General features: G+C 38.0%; 1 protein-coding gene across 1 annotated transcript in view; it reads left to right on the top strand.

Annotated features, from left to right (window-relative positions):
* Positions 1-18,101: 18,101 nt before the first annotated feature.
* The window catches only part of RASSF6 (Ras association domain family member 6), a gene marked incomplete at its 3' end in the record, with an annotated part of 59,804 nt that continues 58,543 nt past the window's right edge, over positions 18,102-19,362 (top strand). Inside the window, exon 1 of the mRNA XM_082653663.1 lies at positions 18,102-18,175. The remainder of the gene's footprint in view (positions 18,176-19,362) is intronic.

Below are 19,362 nucleotides of genomic sequence, written 5' to 3' on the forward strand. Positions count from 1 at the left end.
GAAGAGACGAAAAGCTCTGTCCTCCTGGAGTTTATAGTCAAGTGAAAGGAGATGAACAGTACACAATGGCAAAAGTGGAGAGCAGTAAGCGCTGTGGAGTCCTCACTGCTCATCACAGCACTATTCACAGTCGCCAAGACATGGAAGCAACCTAAGTGTCCATCAGCAGATGAATGGATAAAGAAGATGTGGCACATATATACAACGGAATATTACAGTCATAAAAAGCATGAAATAATGCCATGTGCAGCAACGTGGATGGACCTAGTGATTATCACACTAAGTAAGTCATACAGAGAAAGACAATTATCATATGATATCTCTTATATGTGGAATCTAAAATATGATACAAATGGATTTATTTACAAAACAGAAACAGACTCACAGACACAGAAAACAAACCTACGGTTACCAAAGGGGAAAGTGGGGAGAGGGATAAGTGAGGAGTTTGGAATTAACAGATACATACTACTATATATAAAATAAACAACAAGGACCTACTGTACAGCACAGAGAACTATATTCAATATCTTGTAATAACCCATGGAAAAGGATCTGAAAATATACATATACATATCTATATACATATATATTTGAATCACTTTGCTGTACACCTAAAACTAACATATAGTAAATCAACTATACCTCAATAAATAAATAAATAAACTAACTTAAAAAATAAGTTCTATGGAGGAACTCAAGCAGGGAAGGGGGATGGGTGGTGCCAGGGTGGGGGTAGGCATGCAGTTTTAAGTGGGGGATCTCTATGGAGGTGACAATTCAGCATAAACTCAAGATGAGCCATGTGCATGTCTTCTCTGGGAGGGATGCATGTCAGGTAGAGGACACAGCAATTGCAAGCACCCTGAGGATGATCCAGAGGCCAGCATGGCTAGAAAAAAGAGGGTTGGGTTGCATTGGTATATCCATTTGTCAAAGGTCATCGAATGGAACATTTAAGATTTGTGCATTTCATTATACCTAAAAAGAAGGAACAATTTTGGTTTATACAGCTATATTGAACTCTAGCTAATAACGTTAATGATATGCACACAAAGGTGTCTGGGGGTAAACAAACTGATTTCTATAATTTATTTAAAATGGATCAAAACATAAGACGATGACGTAAAATGGATAGATGGAAGGATGGATACATATATAATTTCAAAAAACAAGTATAGGAAAGTGTTCATTGTTGAATCCATAGAGTGAGTATATAGTATTCACTGTAAAAGTCTTTCTACTTTTCTGTATATTTGAAATTTTTTATAATAAACTGATCAGTCCAGGTTTTCCTACCCCAGCACCGGTTCCCGTGGAGATTTCTGCTTGTGGGTTTCTGTTCCAGCAAGTTGTGATTCTCTGTACATGCCTGTTGGTCTAATCAATTTGGGGGAAGTGGTTTGATCATGACCTCACTTCTCTCACAGATCTAAGAAGAGATGCTGCATTTTCAGTCTGTTCAGCATTTTATTTGTTAGGACAGAGTGGTGACTTCCAAGCTCCTTACATGCTAGATCAGAAGCCAGAAATCTCTATTTTATTCCTTAGATTTGTGACTGAGGCCATGAAGAATAAGCCTGCTGGTGGCAGCTGAAGGACCGCCTTCATAGGCGGACTCTATGAGGCTTTGGACATGAACAGTACAATTGGGGTCTGGTGCCAGTGTGGCCGAGAGCAGGAACGTCTCTTGTGTATCTGCTGACATATGCACCACTTTGACCCTTCCCCAGTGACAGTGTTGGAAACCTCAGGATAAAATACTCAGGCTTGGGCATCCGACGCTTCACAAAGAAACCCAGCAGCAGTGGAAGTGGAGTGGCCTCAAATGGTTGTAAATAGGGGTCAAGTTGAAGAAAATGGAGAACTGAGTTGTGATCCCTAGAGAAAGCTAGAAGTCCTGAGGAGGGATATTGCCAGGGCCGAGTCCTCGTGCTGTGTCGGTAGAGAACAAATGGTAGTGAAATATGAGGTTATACTTACCCCAGGTTGAGCCACATTTCACCCTCACGAGTGTTCACCTCTCCTTACAGAGGTTTCTGGGTTAAGACAAATGATTAGAGCAAAGAGAGTTAGGAACACAGCAACTCTCAGTGGCAGCAAAGAAAATGTTTGAAGTCTGCAGTGTAACAATCCACACATAGGTCAGATAGCAACATGTGTAGAAAGGAAAACTGGTAATGTGTGTCCTGCAAGTGCAGCTTCAGTATCACTGAGCACCGGTGTCTGCAGCCTCAAGCTCTCCAGCTTTATAAAGAATGGCAAAGAAACCAGACTCAAAGTAAGAGATTGGCAGGAACAAGGGCACCCTCTGGCTATAACATTGCAATGGAAATGTGAGCCTCTGAGGTTCAGGTTCCAGGAAGCTGTACCAATAGGAGCCTGAAGTTAGGAAAGCCAACCTACTGCTTCTGATGACAGCTGATGTGGAGTTAGAGAGGTGCTGATGGGTTAGCTAATCCCTTTTTGTTCACTCAAAGCCTGGGGATACATCTTGAGTCCCAGCCTACAAGAGCTCAGCCTTCTGCAAGCAAAGGTGGCCATGGGACCTTGGTCTGGATGCAGGAAGCTAAACTGTGTGCAAAATGATGCAACGGGTTCTCAACTCCCATTCCTGCTATCTAGCTCTTTATCTTTTCCCCAGGCTTTAATTATGCTGGGGTGGGTGTCAGGGGATGGGGCCTCCGGGAAGATTGATGTGGATTGATGGTCACACGTGAAATTTGGAGGAGGAGGATGAGCTGCTCCCCAAATAACTCTCCCACTCTTCTTTCTCCCTCATGCACTGACTATTAAGAAACAACACTACGGGGCTTCCCTGGTGGCGCAGTGGTTGAGAGTCCGCCTGCCGATTCAGGGAACATGGGTTCGTGCCCCGGTCCAGGAAGATCCCACATGCCGCGGAGCGGCTGGGCCCGTGACCCATGGCCGCTGAGCCTGCGCGTCTGGAGCCTGTGCCCCGCAACGGGAGAGGCCACAACAGTGAGAGGCCCGCGTACCGTAAAAAAAAAAAACAAAAACAAAAAACAACACTAGTCCCTAGAAAGATGCTGTCGAAATTAAAACATTCTTCCGGGGGACTTCCCTGGCGGTCCAGTGGTTAAGCCTCCGCCCTTCCAATACAGGAGGTGCGGGTTTGATCCCTGGTTGGGGAACTAAGATCCTACATGCTGCGTGACGCCGCCAAAAAAAATCCAACTTCTTCCCTTTGTCTATTGCCCTTAATAGCTGCAGCATTTGAAAACTCATTAAATTCAAAGCTTTTTCAATTATATACAACACCCTAAGACATTTATACACATCTTGATACCAAGATCAGGAAAACCTTATGTGGGTGTGTTTATTCATATTTATATACGTACATAGGTGTGCATGTGTATATGCTGGAAGGGGGGAGGGGCAAAACTGGCAACTTCTTCAGGCATGAAAATAATAGCTAACACTTACACATATGCTTACTCTGTGCCAGGAACTGTTCTAAAGCCTTTGCACATTCACTCTGCTTACTCATTTAATCCTCACAACACCCATATGAAGTAGATATTACTGTTTTCATCATTATCCCTATCCTACAGATAGGGAAAAAAGGACACACAGAAGTCAAGAGTGAAGACGGGATTTGGATCCATGTTATTCGTGCTACAGGCTCTGGGCTATAGGGGCTCTCATCCTGGGGTCCATTTAAAAGGCTGGATGGGTGAGTCTTCCTAATTCTACAGTTCAATTCCACTCTTACTGCTAAAAGAGATTTTCTACAGTTGTTTCCTTGTTCAGAACTTTGCTTGCAGGAACATGTTGGGAGATTGGAACCTTTGCCTGTAGGATAGAAAATGACAGATTAGGGGAACGGAATGTCACATTTCCAGACATGTCTGGGGAAAAAAGATTTAGAACATCGAGCTTCTTTGACCTCTTCCCTCCTTCCTTTCAACCATGCCTTTTAGACATTCCTCTTCTCACTGACAGGCATCTTACATAGTCCAAGACCAAAAGAAAACACCCCACTTTCTCCCTAAACTACAGGTCTGCTGGGCAATGCAGGGACTGAGACACATTTGTCTGCCAGTAGCCCATCACAAAGGTCAAGCACAAATAAATGTTAAAGACAAGGTTGATTTGACTTACGTGATTCAAGAAATGTCTTCATCTCTGCAGCAATTATGTTATAATAATTGTAGCCATCATCTAACTAGTAGCCACTATTGGTTGGGCATTATCTTAGGCTCTCACTAATCCATAAGATAGCCCTCTATGGTTTATAGACAAGGAAACTGAGGCTTCTGCATTCTCCTTGACTGTCTTCACTCCATCTACGTTTGATTTTTCTGTCTTTTAATTTTCCCTGCTCCAGATCTTTTGCACATGCTGTTCCGTCTAAATATAATACTCTTCCCCCAACCTCCTTTAAATTATGATACAGTTTAGAACTTATCAAAGAGTGTAATTATACATTCATTAGTGTCATTTTAAAATAATGTCTGTCTCCCACTTGATACTCTCAAGTCCATGAGAGCAGGTATTAACAGGCGCCTTTGTTCACCATCATATCATCAGAAATTAGTGCAATACCAGGGACATGATAGAGACTCAATAATAGAGGTTGCACTAATTAGTTTGCTCAAGTTGGCAGAGCTAAGAGTCAAACCTACTTCTGCCTGTGTGTGTTGCCTCCAACATATTCATGACATTTCACAAAAAGAAATCAACCTTAAATTAATAACCTAAAAAGAGGTGCCAAGTAAAAGGAGCTGGGCAAACAGTGGCACAAACACAGTTGCAAAACATAGGTCTTGGGCTGAATGACATTGCAAGGTCTTCAGCGTTTGAGTTCATGGAGACCCCCAGTCCTTTCTACCTGACTTCTCTCATAGTTACCGCTCCATCTGTCTATCTAGCAACCTGTGGCTTAGGTTCTCACCACTCTTCCTACTCTTTCCTTGTCCCAGATTAATTTCTGTTACCTTCAGCCTAAGTTTGTCACTAGATATAGATATAGATATAGATATATACATACATATACATATAGACATATATGTCTATGCTTTCGGAAAGTATTAAAATGGATACTTGAGTCACATTAGAAAACAAAAAACTTCAAATTAAAGTTTTTTTCATTGGTCACAGTCTACTTTCATTTTTCATGTAGCTCCATCCTTCCGTTATAACTCAGAACATCAGTCTTGGAAGCATCACTTTTGAGATCTTTGCCCTCTCCTGTTTACACCTCCGTAAATAGCAATAACAGCTCCTATTAATTGAGCAACTATTATGTGAAAGACAAATGGTGCTTCACTTACCTCTCCTTATATAATATGACTGCATCTGAGGTCTCTATCAAGGTTCTCATGTCACAGATGAGGAAACTAGGGCTCCAAGAGTTTAGCTGCCCAAGGCACAAACCCAGTATGAAGCAGGACCAGAATTAAAGTCACATCTGATCACAGTGCCTCTGTTCTTTCTGCCAAACTGGGAAATGGCCAGAACATTTAACTCAATTTAAAAGAAGTAATAAGGTGGAAGCATGCACGCGGATCCTTAGGCACCACTTTCCCCTTCGCGAGTAGAGAATGGGTACAGAAACTCACCATCCTTTGCCTGATTTCATCAAACAAGCCTTCTGACAGGTCTCCAATCCTCTAGCTTTCTCCTGGCTTCAGTCTATCTTCTCCAGGATGACCCAGCCATGGAGCTGACAGGATCTTGGTGTTAGGGCCAGGTGTCAGGCCAGAGCCGCTAAGGTGGGAGAGCTGAGTTCAGGACACTGGTACACCAGAGACCTTCTGACCCCTCATAATACCAATCAGAAAAAGCTCTCCCAGAGATCACCATCTCAAAGCTAAGACCCAGCTCCACTCAACGACCAGCAGGCTCCAGTGCTGAACACCCCATGCCAAACAACTAGCAAGACAGGAACACAACCCCACCCCTTAGCAGAGAGGCTGCCTAAAATCATAATAAGTTCACAGACACACAACCAGACACGGTCCTGCCCACCAGACAGACAAGATACAGACTCATCCATTAGAACACAGGTATCAGTCCCCTCCACCAGGAAGCCTACACAACTCACTGAACAAACCTCAGCCCCTGGGGGCAGAAACAAAAAACTATGAGAACCACGAACTTGCAACCTGTGAAAAGGAGACCCCAAACACAGTAAGTTACGCAAAATGAGAAGACACAGAAATACACAGCAGATGAAGGAGCAAGGTAAAAACTCACCAGACCAAACAAATGAATTGGAAATAGGCAGTCTACCTGAAAAAGAATTCACAGTAATGATAGTAAAGATGATCCAAAATCTTGGAAATACAGTGGAGAAAATGCAAGGAATGTTTAACAAGGACCTAGAAGAACTAAAGAGCAAACAAACAATGACGAACAACACAATAAATGAAATTTAAAATTCTCTAGAAGGAATCAATAGAAGAATAACTGAGGCAGAAGCACAGGTAAGTGACCTAGAAGATAAAATAGTGGAAATAACTACTGCAGAGCAGAATAAAGAAGAAAAGAATGAAAAGAATTGAGGACGGTCTAAGAGACTTCTGGGACAACATTAAAAACACCAACATTTGAATTATAGGAGTCCCAGAGAAGAAGAGAAAAAGAAAGGGACTGAGAAAATATTTGAAGAGATGATAGTTGTAAACTTCCTAAATATGAGAAAGGAAATAGTCAATCAAGTCCAGGAAGAGCAGAGAGTCCCATACAGGATAAATCCAAGGAGAAACACGCCAAGACACACATTAATCAAACTATCAAAAATTAAATACAAAGAAGAAATATTAAAAGCAGCAAGGGAAAAGCAACAAATATCATACAAGGGAATCCCATAAGGTTAACAGCTAATCTTTCAGCAGAAACTCTGCAAGCCAGAAGGGAGTGGCAGACATATTTAAAGAGATGAGAGGGAAATAGCTACAACCAAGATTACTCTACCCAGCAAGGATCTCATTAAGATTTGACGGAGAAATTAAAACCTTTACAGGCAAGCAAAAGCTAAGAGCATTCAGCACCATCAAACGAGCTTTACAACAAATGCTAAAGGAACTTTTCTAGGCAGGAAACACAACAGAAGGAAAAGACCTACAATAATAAACCCAAAACAATTGAGAAAATGGTAATAGGAACTTACATATTGATAACTACCTTAAAGGTAAATGGATTAAATACTCCAAACAAAAGATATAGACTGGTTGAATGGATCCAAAAACAAGACTCGTATATATGCTGTCTGCAAGAGACCCACTTCAGACCTAGGGTCACATACAGACTGAAAGTGAGGGAATGGAATAAGATATTCCATGCAAATGGAAATCAAAAGAAAGTTGGAGTAGCAACTCTCATTCTCATCAGACAAACTCTCATCAGAAAAAATGGACTTTAAAATAAAGACTACTACAAGAGACAAAGAAGGAGACTACATAATGATCAAGGGATTAATCCAAGAAGATATAACAATTGTAAATATTTATGCACCCAACATAGGAGTGCCTCAATTCATAAGGCAAATGCTAACAGCCATAAAAGGGGAAATCGACAGTACACAAAATAGTAGGGGACTATAACACCCCATGTTTACCAATGGAAAGATCATCCAAAATGAAAATAAATAAGGAAACACAAGCTTTAAATGACACATTAAACAAGATGGACTTAATTGATATTTATAATTGATATTTATATTCCATCCAAAAACAACAGAATACACTTTCTTCTCAAGTGCTCATGGAACATATTCCAGGATAGATCATATCTTGGGTCACAAATCAAGCCTTGGTAAATTTAAGAAAATTCAGAATTGTATCAAGTATCTTTTCCAACCACAACACTCTGAGACTAGATATCAATTACAGGGGGAAAAAAAACTGTAAAAAATACAAACACATGGAGGCTAAACAATACAGTACTAAATAACCAAGAGATCACTGAAGAAATCAAAGAGGAAATCAAAAAATACTAGAGACAAATGACAATGAAAACACAGTGACCCAAAACCAAATGGAAGCAGCAAAAGCAGTTCTAAGAGGGAAGTTTATAGCAATAGAGTCCTACATCAAGAAACAAGAAAAATCTCAACTAAACAACCTAATCTTACACCTAAAGCAATTAGAGAAAGAAGAAAAGAAAAACTCTCAAAGTTAGCAGAAGGAAAGAAGTCATAAAGGTCAGATCAGAGATAAATGAAAAAGAAATGAAGGAAACAATAGCAAAGATCAATAAAACTAAAAGCTGACCTGGAAGAAATGGACAAATTCTTAGAAATGCACCACCTTCCAAGACTTAACCAGGAAGAAATGGAAAATATAAACAGACCAATCACAAGCACTGAAGTTGAAACTGTGATTAAAAATCTTCCAACAAACAAAAGCCTAGACCAGATAGCTTCACAGGCAAATTCTATCAAACATTTAGAGAAGAGCTAACACCTATCCTTCTCAAATTCTTCCAAAATATAGCAGAGGGAGGAACACTCTCAAACTCATTCTACGAGGCCACCATTTAACCAGTGGTTAAATATGAGTTGCAATGTGGAATCTGAAACCATGTCAATGAAGTTTTTATACTCTGATATAATAAAATCATCTGATCTGTTTTAAACTTTGGATGAATCTTTTACCCGTGCAAGATTCTGTGACATTATGTATTGGTCATTTGGAAAATATTGGCTTAATGACTTATGCAGATCTTCCAAATGTTAAGACATTTCACTATATAATATCAAAAAATCACATTGTCTATATCATCATTGGCCTTATCAGAAAAGTGCTGAAGAATTGGGAAAACTCTTCCCAAGAATCACAAAAAATATACCCCAGAAAATCACAAAACATATTCAATATCATTAATCATTAGGGTAATACAAATTAAAACCACAATGAGATACCACTATATACCTAATAGAATGGCTAAAATTAAACAGACTAACCATACCCAGTGTTGATGAATATGTGAAACAATTAGGATTCACATGTGGACAGAATGGAGAGCAGGATTACAAAGGAACGTAAGGATACTTCTGAGGGTGATAGACATGGTCATTATCTTGAATGTGATGATGATTCCATGGTGGTATACATATGTCAAAACTTACTAAATTGTATGTTTTAACTATGTGCAGATTATTATGTATCAACTATACTCAGTAAAACTCAATACATGACAAAAAATCCAATTGTCCAAACTCAAAGTTAAAGAAATGTACTCAGAATATTCCCTCCTCTTAACTTTCACATTGCATATTGAAAAGTAATATAAATTTCACCTATGAAATCTAGTTATGATATTATCTCCATTTTTATTGTCATCAATGAAAGAGGATTGGTGGGAAATGTCTGATGCCTGGTAGAAGCTCAATAAACCTTTGTTAAATAAGAAGATAAATCTTCGTTGGAACCTGCAACCATTCCAAGTAAATGTACGGGCTAAGTAAGATCACTGTGGTGACTATACAGATGCAGTTTGAAAACAAGCGAATTGTCTACAGGCAGTAAGGAACACATCAGTACCTGCCCGTGAGTAGGGGTGAGGGACTACAACGGGGAGGAAGGAAATGTGGGGGTGATGGAAATATTCTCCGTCTTGATTGCAGTGGTGGTTGCAGGGTGTGTACATTCGTCAAAACTCAAAACTGTACACTTAAGATGAGTGCATTGTATTAGGCATAAATTACACCTTAATAAAATTTATTTAAACAGAAAAACTAAATTATAATGCAGGAGAAACTTGGGAACTATTCCTCTACATTTCTGGGATTGTTGGCCCAACAAAAAATAAAGCAGCAAAACTATAGAATATAGATGTCAAAGCAAAGACTATGTAGCTGTGGAAATTAGTAAAAAAAAATACATAGCCTAAATGAAAAATGTTCAGATATGCTAATATTAATTCCAGATCAACACTTTATTCTAACTAATAAGCAGACACTACCCAATAATTACAGTTACTTAAGTGTTTAACCCAGTTCTGCCAAAATGCTGTGATCTATATGACGTCACAAGAATTTACCCTAAGAAGAATCCCTTAGCACAAAGAGGATATGTTCCAGGAGCTGCATATTGTGACTGTAACCAACACCAACTCAACTATATCTTGTTTTCTGAAATTATGCAAGCATCTATGCTTAGAACGTATGATGGAGTAGCCAGGGTTATTAAGGGTGGGACAGAAAGCAATTGTGCATCCTTCTAAGAAAAACAATAGTTAATAGTTTAGAACATTGTTTTTAAGTCTGTCATTATGTATGATACCTTTGAGCACCTCATATAGAGTCAGCATTAATGAAAATTGTGTTATTTGTTTGATAATCATATGTCCATGATTTCCTTGAAAATTCTTAATTTCATGTATTCTATCCAGGAATCCAATCAAATATTCCAATTTTTTGTTTAGAAATATTGTCATCGTTACAATACTGCCTTAAAACACATCCAGGTTACAACCTGACTTTCAGCAGTATTCAACTATTGGGTTGGCCCAAAAGTTCATTTGGGATTTTTCTGTTACGTAAAGCCCGAACGAACTTTTTGGCCAACGCAGTACTATACTGACGTTTCAGTACACTGATCTTAATTGCTTATAAGCTGTTATTGCATGGAATTGAAGTTTTCATACATTATTATTACTATTACTTTATTAGTTCTTTTCCAAAACTTGAAGAGAGGTCTTACATGGTATCAAAAATTCTGTGTGTTGGGGGAGAAGGAATGGAGAAACAGAATGGAATACAGATCAAATTAGCTAAATGCCATATTTATAAAAACAGCAATCACTGTCACATTCCATTGAATTTCTTTATGTTTTGTACACAATTATCAGTTTTCAAAAGCAGTACCATTTAGGGTGGGTTAATGACTACTGCTCATTTCATTTATTTAAAAATGATTCTGTATTCATTTACTGAGTACATTTGTTTATATATATTGAATATTAATCCCTTATCAGTCATATCATTTGCAAATATTTTCTCCCATTCTGTAAGTTGTCTTTTCGTTTTGTTGACAGTTTCTTTTGCTGTGCAAAAGCTTTTAAGTTTAATTAGATCCCATTTGTTTATTTTTGCTCTTATTTCCTTTAGGAGGTGGATCAAAAATATATTGCTACAATTTATGTCAGAGAGTGTTCTGCCTATGTTTTCCTCTAGGAGTTTTATAGTATCTGGTCTTACATTTAGGTTTTTATTCCATTTTGAGTTTATTTTTGTATATGGTGTTAGAGAATGTTCTAATTTCATTCTTTTACATGTATCTGTCCAGTTTTCCTTGCACAACTTATTGAAGAGACTCTCTTTTCTCCATTGTATATCCTCGCCTCCTTTGTTGTAGATTCATTGACCATAAGTGTGTTGGTTTATTTCTGGGCCCTCTATTCTCTTCCACTGATCTATGTGTCTGTTTTTGTGTTAGTACCATACTGTTTTGATTACTGTAGCTTTGGAGTATAGTCTGAAGTCAGGGAGTGTGATTCCTCCAGTTCTGTTCTTCTTTCTCAAGGTTGCTTTGGTTATTTGGGGTCTTTGTGTTTCCATACAAATTTTAAAATTAATTGTCCTGGTTATGTGGAAAATACCATTTTGATAGGGATTTTGATAGGGATTGTATTGAATCTGTAGACTGCCTCAGGTAGTATGGTCATTTTAACAATATTAATTCTTCCACTCCATGTTGGTGAGGATGTGGAGAAAAGGAAACACTTGTATATTGTTGGTGGGAAAATAAATTGGTGCAGCCACTGCGTAATATAGTATAGAGGTTTCTCAAAAAACTAAAAATAGAGCTACCATATGATCCAGCAATCCTGCTGCTGGGTATATATCCAAAAACAAACCAAACCCCAAAACACTGATTCAAAAAGATACATGCACCCCAATGTTCATAGAAACATTATTTAAATTGCCAAAATACGGAAGCAACCTAAGTGTCCGTCAACAGATGAATGGAATATACAATGGAATACTACTCAGCCATAAAAAGGAATGAAGTTTTGCCATTTACAGTAACATGGATGGACTTGAAGGGCATTATGCTAAGTGAAAGAAGTTAGACAGAGAAAGATAAGCACTGTATGATATCACATATATGGAATCTAAAAAATACAACAAACTAGTGAATATAACAAAACAGGAGCAGACTCACAGATATAGAGAAAAAATTAGTGGTTTCCATTGGGGGGAGGGGCAACATAGAGGTGGGGCAATGGGAGGTACAAACTATGGGGGTAAATTAGACTCAAGGATGTAGTGTACAACACAGGGAACATAGTCAATATTTTGTAATAACTGTAACTGGAAAATAATCTTTAAAAATGTTATTAAAATGTTATAAAGAAGTTTTTAATTTAAATAAAGAGTACATTTGTTAAAAAAACATTGTGCCTTCTACTTCTTTAAATCTATCTAAACACCTCTATGCCCTGTGTTTCTTTCTGTCACTGAATTTTGAAAGTACGTGTGCTTTGAAATCTCTTTTCTCCTATGGCAGAGAAGACTGAATGAAGTCCATCTAGATGTTGAAGATTTTTAGTTCCTTGAGGGCAGAGATTGTCTTATTCATCTTTGTATGACCATCTCTGCACCTGCTTGGCACAAAGTAATTTTTCTTTTTCCTTTTCTGTTTTTTGAAAAGAAAGGCAGACTGCTACATGTGTGCCTCATTCAGATGTGTCTGGAGTCTTGAAAGCATGACTGCCCTATGTTCTCCTATAAATTCACCTCGAGAGCTTGTTGGGTAATTTCAGCAGGGGAGCACAGCTACTCATATACCCTTGACCAAAGAACGGTCTGCCTGTGTAGGGGAAGGTCATCTTCCTTGACCTAGGGGAGCATGCAGCTGCAGAAAGGACATTCATGGAGGGGTGAGGGAGAAAGGGGACATCACCTAGCCAGCCAGATCAGCTCTATCAACTCTTGTGATCAGTGGGGTGACTGATGTCCCAGTCAGATCAACCTTACATTCCAGTAATTTTTCAATGTCTTACTAAGCTGAATGCTTTCCACTGGCCATTACACTATTGAAAAACAGTCCATACTGAAGATAAGAGAGAAGAAAGAAAATGCATTAGAAATGGAGATTACTTTATCACTTCTCAATTAATATAATGTTTTTCATTGTTCAAATTGTAAAAGCAGTTGTGTGGCATTTATACCCATGATTAGGACAAACTAGAGCCTGATTCAAAAGTCAATATAAGTACAAAATATACAATAACTACAGAAGAGTGAGGCTTTTTAAAAATTCATCAACTATATAAAGGTTTTTAAATGACCTGTACATTAATAACAGCATTACTTTAATTAAATTTTTAGGGGAATTTTAGAAGGGAATTTCCCCTCCCTCATCTTATTTTTCTCAACAATTTTTTAAAAAGTCAAAGTTCTAAAGTCTTTGTTTTTATTAAAAAAGCAATTAAATGTTTCTTAATTTAAACAGGAAATGGTGGATTATTCTTCAAATTCAAGAAAAATGTTGGGATTTTTCAAAGAGAATTAATGTTGTTATTATAATTTATTAAGATCTCTATGGCAAAATTCCCAAATGTAAAATGTATTTATTTTAAGCTTTACATATTGGAAAAGTAATTTATCATGTTGCCTTATCAATGCCTGGCTTCCTTATTAAGGCAATTTCTAGTTAGGTTTTTATTGGGAGTCCCCTCATTGTTTGGAGTTCCTCTGCTTCCTTTTTTTACTTCATTCAGTCTGTAGCCTTGGTTTCCAGTGCAGCCTCAGATACCTAACAAGGTGTAGGCTATGAAACAAACTGGTATGAGTGACCCACAGCAATTGGGTCATAGTGTTACAATCAGGCAATTTGTTGTTCTCTTTGTATTTTCTTCCAGTTGCAATCAGCTCTAAATATTTTTCAGGAGTGATTTAGTGAGATGTAGAAATGACCCATTCTAATTATACACATCTCTTTTTTTCTCCTTTTCTGTGCCATTTCTATGGGTGATTGTATCCCTGCAGCAGAATTATATTAAGAACACATTGTGATGGACATATATACACTACCAAATGTAAAATAGATAGTGGGAAGCAGCCGCATAGCACAGGGAGATCAGCTCGGTGCTTTGTGACCACCTAGAGGGGTGGTATAGGGAGGGTGGGAGGGAGGGAGACGCAAGAGGGAAGAGATATGGGGATATATGTATATGTATAGCTGACTCACTTTGTTATAAAGCAGAAACTAACACACCATTGTAAAGCAATTATACTCCAATAAAGATGTTACAAATAAATAAAAATTAAAAATAGACTGGTCATGGGAGGCCTCTCCAAGGAGTAACATTTGAGGGGAAAAAAAAGAAAAAAATGGAAAGAAAGAAGCCGTGACAAGAGCAGAGCTTTCTTGGCAGAGACAATACCAAATGCAAAGGCAGTGAGGCAATAACCAGCTTGGTCTGTCCCAGGAACAAAAATCAAACCAGGACAGCAAGAGAGAGTCAGTATCAGGAGAGCAGAGAATCAGTAAGGTCAAAGATGTAGGGAGTTCAGATCTAGATTTTATCCCTGATACAGGGGACAACAGGCAGAAAGGTTTTCAGCAAAAGAGATGAAAGGTGGCATTGTGATCTGGTTTTTGTTTATAGGAGATTACACTGGCTACAGGTGGAGAATGGACTATTGTGGGACAAGAGTACAGGCAGAAAGACCAATTAGGAGGCCATTTGTAGTATCTGAGCAAGAAGTGATACTGCCTAATCTAGCAGGTAGTGGAGATGCAGAGACTAAGAAACAACTTCAAGACTTGCTGGGAGTGGAAGGTTGCAAAGAAAAGAATCGAGTGACTATTAAACATTTGGCCTGAAGAAACAGATTGACATATTGAGAACAAACTAGTGGTTACTGGTAGGGAGAGGAGAAAGATAGGGGTAGGGGATTAGAGGTACAAACTACTCTGTATAGAATAAATGAGCTACAGGCTATGTTACACAGCACAGGGAATATAGCCAATATTTTATAATAACTTTAGATGGAGTATAACCTATAAAAATTTTTAATCACTATGTTGTATACCTGAAACTAATATAATATTGTAAATCAACTATATCTCAAATATATAAATAAGTAAATAAGTGAATAAACAAATAGAACTCTGGTCTGAGTTAACAATGAACCTGCTTGTCATGTGCTAGGCTTTGGAGATAAAATAGAGCAGAAGACATAGTCCTTACCTTGTGGAATTTATAATCTATAATTATTCAATAAATCCTACTTTTTAATAACTAATAATTTTTTAAAATTAATTTAGATTTAAATATCACAGTTGTTAGCATCATAAAGTCCAGATGGGTTGAAATGTTAAATTTAATAGATAAATAATCTCTAAATAAATAAACTAGAAGAAAAAAATATATATATACTTTAAGGATGGGAAAGCTTTTTAACACTGAGTTATAAGCAATAAAGAAAAATAGTAATAAATTTAATAACTAAAGTTTTAAACTTTTGTAGGTCAAAAATTACCATAAACAAAATTAAAAGGCAAATAATACTGGGAAATATAGTTACAGCATATATGACTATATGTTGAAGTGATTAATATATAAAGAGATCTTAGAAATCAATACCAAAAAAATGAACAAACAGTACAATAAACAGAAAGCAAAAATGCAGGGTCAGTCTAAATGTGGGTTCAGTCTTACAGGTAATCAATAATATACATATTTAAAATAGGATATGATTTTTTTACCTTTCAAATAGGGAAATGTTTAAAAGAAGAAAAATAATCCAAGAGTTACTCCAGGAGTATAAAATTGACACTTGAGAGAAATTCTATAAAAATGTGTATTACCTTTCATCTGGCAACTTCATTGTTTGAAATGTCTAAAAGGCATAATCGTGGTTGTGTGCAATTGCATACAAACATTTACTACAGCGTTATTTATAGTAATATAAATTTCTCAATAGGGAACTGATTAAATAAATAATAGTATATCCATGTGGTGTAATACAGTGCAGCTAGTTAAAAACATATTGCAGAAAAAAAACTGACTGACATGTGGTAAATTGTTCATAATATGTTTAATGTGATAAAAGCAGATTATAAAACAATAAGCAAATATAATAACATTTTGGTAAATATCCATAGAGAAAGTATGTCAATAAAGACATTCACCAAATTGTTCTTGGTAACTATATTTGAGAGATGGAATTGTAGGTGATTTTTTTCCTCTACATATCTGTGCTTTTTATATTTTCCACATGTGCAATTATGTATTTTTTATATTACAAAATAAAAATTACATATTTATAAAAGGTTAAGTACTCCAGAACAAAAGGAATCACTGAAACTAGTGAAAGGAAACCAGCTGAAAACGAGTAATCGGAATAAAGTCTTCAAGGATGCTTGCAGATAAAAAAGGCAAAACAAGGTTTCTCTGATACTGATAATAAGGAAATGCAGACAATGGGAGTGGGGCATGGATTTGAACAAAGACATTCTGGAGCCTAGGAGCTGTAGACACTGCAGCTGCTGTTAGTCATCATTCAAAGGTCAGTCCATACCAGCAGTTACAAATGGGGGGTTGTAAGGTCAACATGGCCATCAAATGAATCCCCACAGGTAATACCAGGTCACACTGTCCTCATATATGAGGTTGTAGAAGGTTTGATTGTGATCCAATAAGCCAATTTGCCTGTTCAATTTATTAAAATAGCCCAAGGAATGATCAGTCTGATCATCCCTGGCCTCCACACACCGCAAGTCAACTAGATAAACTGTCTGACCTTTTGAACATAGAGAATCCTTAAAGTTCTATATCAAACACGTAACCTGCAAATCTAGAGTGATGGTCAGTCTGTTAATTTGACATTTGAATACACAGGACACCAGAAATCAACTCTGCCTACTCAACTCATTGTAGGAATTATATTTAATTCCTTTTGAGGGCTCTGAGGTTTATTCTTGTAAAATAACCTTCTTTTTTTTTTTTTTTCATGATCAAAGTGCTTTACATAGGAAACAAGTAAAGTACCAATGATACCAAAAAGTGCACTTGTGTGAGTGTAAATAAAAGCACTATTTCCAGAACATCTGTCATCTGAGTGTCTCTGAGTTTTTGGTGCCCTTTTTTGGGGTCTGATTTTACTAATTTTAAGTAAATTTGGTAGTTTTCAAAGAGGGAGCTCTTTTTTTTTTTTTTAACTCTCAGTTCCTTTATCCATTCCTTTCTTTTTAATTGAGTTATAATTGACATATAATATTATACTAGTTGCAGGTATACAACATAATGATTCAATATTTACATATATTATGAAATCATCACCATAATAAGTCTAGTTAACTAGACTTTAGTGCCTTTTTTAAAATTAAAGGTATTAAGGAAAAGCTGTCTCCAAACACAATTCACTAGGTAGTGACTAAATTACTATTCATTTCCTCTTGTATACTTTTATTACAATAGTTTTGAAATTTTGATGTCTACCAGATTCTTCTGTGAAGTTTATTTAAAACATACCTGCCGTCTACCCTAGACCTACTAGATCGGAGTCTCATAGGAGCTGAGGCCCATGGGTTATGAGGGTTTCGCAAGATACTGGGTGGCTCTGGTTTGCTCTGAGTGGGAGAACCACCGCTCTGGGTGAAAAGGGTGCCAGTAAGGAAAGGAGGTGGCAAAAGAACAAGGGGGGGAAATTAAGAAATTTCTGATTAAAAGAGAAAATTTTCAAAAGAAAGACATGTGAATAATGACATTCAGTCCTAGTCGGTGTCATTTCTTAAAGACTATTTCTCTACAGACTAGAGAGGAGAGATTAGAATCCGGCCAGTTCAGAGGTTAAAGCCTTAACCAGCATGTCAATTCACTTGTCCTCAAGATGTGTGACAGGGAGCAAAGGAGAGTTCCTATCAGTGGCTCCGAAGAAAGAAAGTAAACACTCCCAACATGCACTGAGGCACAGGGAGTGGCTCAGGTTTCTAACACTTCCCTGCTGTGGCGAAAAGGAGTAATAATTAACAGTTTCTTGGGCTTGCTGTTCGTGGGAGGGGCACTGCCAGGCTCAGAGGGAGCCCCGCCCGGGCAGGAGTGTGTGCGCCCCTCCTCCCGCGCTTGTCTCCGACCCCAGCTCCACCTCCGGGACAGGTGAGCAAGCCCTGACTCTCCAACGACGATCAGAGTTTGGAACTGAGCAGGGAAACACACTCTCCGGAGCAGGTTCAGCTCAACAACGAAGGTAAAAATCTCCCATTCACAGTGTAGCAGGTGAAACATGGGGGTAGGGGAAAACAAAAACCCTCTAATCTACTCCCTGAGGTCAAGTTGAGGACAAGTTGTTAGAAAGCAAAATCCATAGGGAGCCAAGTTTGAAGGTGTGCATGTGTCAGAGCAGCCCGAAACCCGGACGTATTTTCCTTTTGATTTTTTCAGAACACCCTTTCCTGACCAAGGTAAGCATATGGGGAGGGTGAGGGGAAGAGGGGAGGGCTTGAAGGTAAGTGTGGCCACCAAACCCTCCTCCCTTTTCTGACAAGTGTCATGAACTCAAGTTCTTCACCCGGAATTGTGGTTTGCCTGGAAAAGATACTAGACTCCTGCATTACTTCCCCCTTTCCCTCAGTACTCTTATGGTTACAAGGTTACATTCAACCAGCAGACCTGAAAGGTCTTTTTAATTGCGGTTCAGCTAAACTTTTATTATTTTCCACAAATCAACAGAGACTTCTCTCTCTCTCTCTCTCTCTCTCTCTCTCTCTCTCTCTCTCTCACACACACACACACACACACAAAATTGAAAAGGATTTCTGATATAATTTAAGACTGCCCCAAACAATGAAAGGATAATCATAATTAAATGAGAGTCCATGAGTTAAGGGTCCAATTCTGAAGCAAGAGAGCTATAGGTTCAAATCTTGGCTTTGCCACTTACTGGTTTGTCCCATAGCAAGTTACTTAACCTAACCAAGCTTCTGTTTGCCATCTATAAAGTAAGCGTCATAACAGTATCTGCCAATAGGGCTTTGATGGGAATTAAACACTTAGCAAGCCTTCTATAAATAGCTATACATAGTGCCTCCAATTAGCATTAAGAAATTTGCAGCTCTGCCAAAGGGTCCATGTCAAGGAGGGTGAGTGAACTAGTGAGACCAGACAGTATGGGGGTACCGCGTTGAACTGGTTTCCAGTGAGTGGGTCCAGGACATGTAAGCAGATGGCAAGTGGGCAAAGCTACTCATTCCTCTGAGTAGCAATGAAATTATCTGGCTTCTTGCCACTTTTGCAATAGAGTATGTGGTGGCAAATTCAAACTTTTTGCTACTCAATCATTTTTACTTTGGGGAAGTCTCACCTATATGAATATGTTATTTCTAACAAGAAACAATAATTTCATAATAGGAGAGAAACACTCAACCCCCTGTTGTA

Source organism: Grampus griseus (genome assembly GCF_964374135.1).
Source record: "Grampus griseus genome assembly, chromosome: 4".
In the NCBI taxonomy this organism is placed as follows: domain Eukaryota; kingdom Metazoa; phylum Chordata; class Mammalia; order Artiodactyla; family Delphinidae; genus Grampus; species Grampus griseus.